The following is a 5000-nucleotide window of genomic DNA, read 5'->3' as shown; positions in this document are numbered from 1 at the left end:
ACCCAACAGCAAGCAAATGCAAACAGATTAGAAATCACTCAAACAGTAAGCATTGGACTGACATAGGGGAGTAAAAAAAATACTGGGAACAGCACAGAACGAATTTGAACAAAGTAAAAACTATACGTTAAAATAGACATCCAGACGAAACTATGAAAACAAAAATTGCATGGAAAACGGATAAGAATTGAACTGAAACGAAGACTCACAAGTTGACACAACATTCACGCGGCAGCCAGCGAAAATAAAAATGGCTAAGATGCATTGGCTCAATTGCCATTTCTCATTTAGCTTTCAAATGTCCCAAAAAGTTATCCAAAATTTTCCCGTAATTAATAATGCAAAATAATAAGCTCAGATAATTCAAATTAGTTAAAATAAGAATTTCCGATCAAATTAAGCACAATTAGGAAAAACAGGAAAATACCGGACGTTTAAGCATCATTCCCCAACTAATTCTAGCACATTAAACTAAGTGAAGTGAGGAAAATATTGGTTCATCAGCGGCTGACGGCAACGTTAGGGAGTCCTGGAGACGTCGGCGGGGCCCCGGAAAGCGTTATCTTTTCTGTTTAACAACTTGCCCACCCTGGAAATGGCTTAGCCGGAGGTAGGTTGCAGCGGTTGGAAGAGCACCGCACGTCGCGTGGTGTCCGGTGCGCCCCCGGCGGCCCTTGAAAATCCGGAGGACCGAGTGCCTCCCACGCCTGGTCGTACTCATAACCGCATCAGGTCTCCAAGGTGAACAGCCTCTGGTCGATGGAACAATGTAGGCAAGGGAAGTCGGCAAAATGGATCCGTAACCTCGGGAAAAGGATTGGCTCTGAGGGCTGGGCACGGGGGTCCTAGTCCCGAACCCGTCGGCTGTCGGTGGATTGCTCCAGCTGCTTTCGCGGCGAGAGCGGGTGGTCGCGTGCCGGTCGGGTGACGGATTGGGAATGGGCCCTTCGGGGATTCTTCCCCGGGGGTCTGATAACAGTTGAAAAACTGTTATTTTCATGCTTAAAATTGACACAAAAAGCAACCTTTACACTCAGAAAAGTCAACCAGAAACCAGAAAAGTCAACCAGTCAACCAGAAAAGTGAACCAGTAAACCAAAAAGTCAACCAGTCAACCAGAATACGAAAAAAGTCAACCAGACGAGTTTTGGGCCAGTTTTATGCGATTTTATGATCTGTTTGGGCCTGGACCCGTTTTTTATTATTTTTATGTCCTATTTAAAGACCTAGATGTCTTAGGGTTGGGATCTTTGGCAGAAACGAAGCAAACACTCTCTCTTCCACCCCTTTGAAGGAGGATCTTGGATGCTCAGGCTACCTCTTCACCTTTCTAGGGTTTTACCCTTCATTCTTTCATTGTTGTTCATCTAGGTTCACCATGAATATGGTGAACTAAACCTTGTATGTTTGTTGGGGAATCAATGTAATCTTTTGAAGCTCTCATATATGGAATTTGTGCTTGCATCTTAATCTAAGATTTATGCTTTCTTTCATCATTAGTTAGGGTTTTTCCTCTTTGCTGAATGCTTGCTTTGTTTAACTCATTCAATGCATGATTATTGATTTTGTCGATACGGGAACGTACGGGGAAGTCTAGATCCGGGGAATTACTCCCAATAGTATATTGGTTGTCGTTAAGCTCCTGTGCTAAGAGAACTAATTATTAGGAATGCTAGGAATCGTATGAACTCGTAATTAGGGATAAGTCTTCTTGATAAGGTAATTTAGAGAGTGGCATTAACAATGATGATTTGAATGTTGAATTCCTAAAATATATGAGAGTGGATAAGATGAAATTGACCCCCAACAACATATTCATATATATATTTCATTGAAAGTGCTTGTCTTTTGCTTTTGCCATTGATCAAAACCTCATGCATACATGTTTATTTTCTGTTTTGCAAATTAAACCTCAATTATTTCGTCCTTAAGTCTTAGCTAATCAACAAACCACACAACTAAACTAGGCCGTGAGTCCTTTGGGAGAACGATACTTGGTCTTACCAATTTTATTACTTGAACGATTCGGTCATACTTGCCGATTGTAAAACAAGTTTGTGACATCATATTTTGGTGATCATAAATTTGTCCATCAATATATATCTTCTCCTATATCTTTTTGTGCTAACAAATATTTTCTAGAGTTTTGTGCCTAATGTTTGCAGGATGCAATTCGAACAAGAATTTAATAGGCACTCAATTCTACTAAGGTAATTTCAATCACTGGTGGGATCTCACTCAAGCATGGATAATGATCAATTTTGGCAAGCTGTCGAACAATTTAAGAATCTACCACTGATAAAGCTGTCGCGCCAATGTTAAGGTTAATACTGAAGTTAACCTTAAGGAGGAAGGTCAAGCCATTGTCACTGAAAGTGACAAGATTTTTGCTGAGAAAAAAATAGAGAGAGATGAGGAAAAGATAGAGAGAGAAGAAAAAGAAGAGTTGAGTGAGAAAGATAAAGATGATGAAAAAGAAAAAGAAGTGGTTGAGAGAGAAGAGAGGAAGAAAATTTGTGTGAAAATAAAGAAGTTAAGAAGAAAAAGAGAAGGGAAGAAAAAAATAAGAGAAAAGAAAAAGAGAAAATTTGGGGAGAGGAAGCATAAGAAAAAGAAGATGAGAGGAAAGAAGAAGGAATCATATGAAAAACCCCATCCTCATCTAAATAAGAATCGTAGGAAGGAAAAGAAATTTAAGTGCTTTATGGAAATCTTCAAGAAATTGGAGATTAAAGTTCCTATGATTGAGACACTGCAACAGGTTCCTGGTTTGATCAAATTTCTGAAGAAGTTCAGTAGAAAGAAGAAAAAGAAGAAGGAACTTGAGCTTTACTGGGTCAAGCTAATGACGTTAAAAGAGCGCTTGCTGGGAGGCAACCCAGTGATTTTAGAACTTTTAAATTTTACTTTGGTTTGTAATCTTTAAATTTGTTGAACATTATATTGCTGAACATAGCATCTACCGAAGGATGCCAGTTGGATATAGCATCTACTGAAGGATGCTAAGTGTGTAACACCTACTGACGGGTGTTGGTAAGTTTTTAACACCTACTGATGGGTGTTGGTGAGATTTTAAACACCTACTGATGGGTGTTGGTGGACTTTGGGTCAGGCTCGTGACGTTAAACAAGCGCTACCTGGGAGGCAACCCAGTTGATTGATTGTTTTTGTTTGTTTCATTTTAGTTGCATAATAGGGTTTGCATAAGTATTCTAAACATTGAATTGCAGGGAACCAATGAGGGGCATGTCTAGGAGGCACTTAGGTTAAGCAAAGAAGGAAAAGAGCACATCACGAAAGTTCCGCTGAGCGGCAAATTACCGCTGAGCGGTACTATCGCAGAGTGGGCTTTGGTTACCCTTTAGCGGAACCCGAGCCCATTAGGGTATTTTTATACCCTAAGCTGCGTTTTGGTTTCTCTTTTCAGACTCTTCTCTGCACACACACTCCTACATACCTTTTCAAAGGTTCTCTACAACTTTTCCCTCATCCCTCTTTAGAAAATCTCCCTTCCACTCACTTGCTCACTAGTTTTCCATCTAAGTTTGGGGTTGGGAGAGAGCATCATTGAAGGGGTTGATTTCTTCATTGTGGTTTACTAATGCTTAACAATGTATCTTTTGGTTTTGTGAATTATGTTTGATGCAGGGATGGCCTCCTCATCGGGCAAAAAGAATCAAGACTATAAGATCCAAGAAGAGGAAGATGCAGAGGACAACTCAGATTGATGAGGAGCTGAGATAGCATTTACGGATGAATGCTATCATATGCTTATGCTTTTGTTGGTTTAAGTTTTCTAAACTTATTTATTTTTTGTTTTAGATTAGGGTTTGATGTACTCTATTGGAAACCTGGTTTGTTATGATGGTTTGCTATTAACTGTGATTGTGTGATAAGTAATGCTTGATGATGATTAGTGATTGATTGATGTTGAGATAGATGTGCACATAAAATGCTTATACAGGTGATTCACAAGCTTTGTGAACAAATGCAGGATATCATGATTGTGATTGTGATATTAAGCAGAATGTGTATGTCAAATGTGAATCAGCTTATATGTGAGGTTTTGAGCTCCAGAGTTTTTGGTATGATTGAATGCTATTACTTTGAAAGCATGAATGACTTTGCCCAGGTTTTCTATGATTGAATCAATTGCTTGTTTTGCATCATGTGATCAAGGCCGTTTGTTGGAACCCTTTTTATTGGCCAAATTCATAAAGTTAGCCCACTAAAAGAGAACACTTTGTGTTCTATCCTTTGAACCCATAGCCTTGAACATACACTGAAAACCCTTGATTGAAAATCTTTACCTTGAGTTAAGTAGAAGATCTTGTGTGGTATTGTTAAATGTTCAAGTTTGGGGTTGTTGGGAAAACATGAAAAAGGAAAAGCATTGTTAAATGTTCAAGTAAGAATATGCAAAGAAAAAGAAAAAGAAAAGAAAAAAAAAAGAAGCAAAGCTCAATGAAAATGCAAAGGCAAGTTGGGAAGAATAAGAAAAATTGTTTTGTTATGATTCTCTTAACTCAAGGATTTTGTGATCCAGAAAAACCAATTTTCTTGTTAGCCCAGCCACATTATAAGCCATTGAAAAGTCCTTGTGATGATGCATGCTTGTGAATGTTTTTGATTGTGGTAAAATGAAAGGCAAAGTTGATTCATGTAACATTGTGATAGTGGAGTGAATGAGTGAAACACTTTACCTCTTATACACTTGTGTGTTGAGGGAAACACTTTACCTAGTGAGGAAATATTCCATAAGCACATGAACATCCATGCTTAATTGATTGATCATTCGTGAAAAATAGCATTTGTTGGAATTTAAATGACTTTGTGAACACTAAAGCATGTGCACATCTTGATTGAACTCTTGGTCATAAGTTTGAGTGAAGTTGTTACTTATCTTGAAAAAGAGGATTTTTGAATGAGTGAACCATCATATGAATTGGTTGAAGATTGAGTTACATCTTGTTTGCTTGAGGACAAGCAAAGTTCTAAGT

This window comes from Vigna umbellata, chromosome 2 (genome assembly GCF_029865625.1).
Source record: "Vigna umbellata cultivar VRB3 chromosome 2, Vumbellata_1.0, whole genome shotgun sequence".
Lineage (NCBI taxonomy): Eukaryota > Viridiplantae > Streptophyta > Magnoliopsida > Fabales > Fabaceae > Vigna > Vigna umbellata.
The sequence above is the reverse complement of the archived record's forward strand: the minus strand, read 5'-3'. Positions refer to the sequence as shown.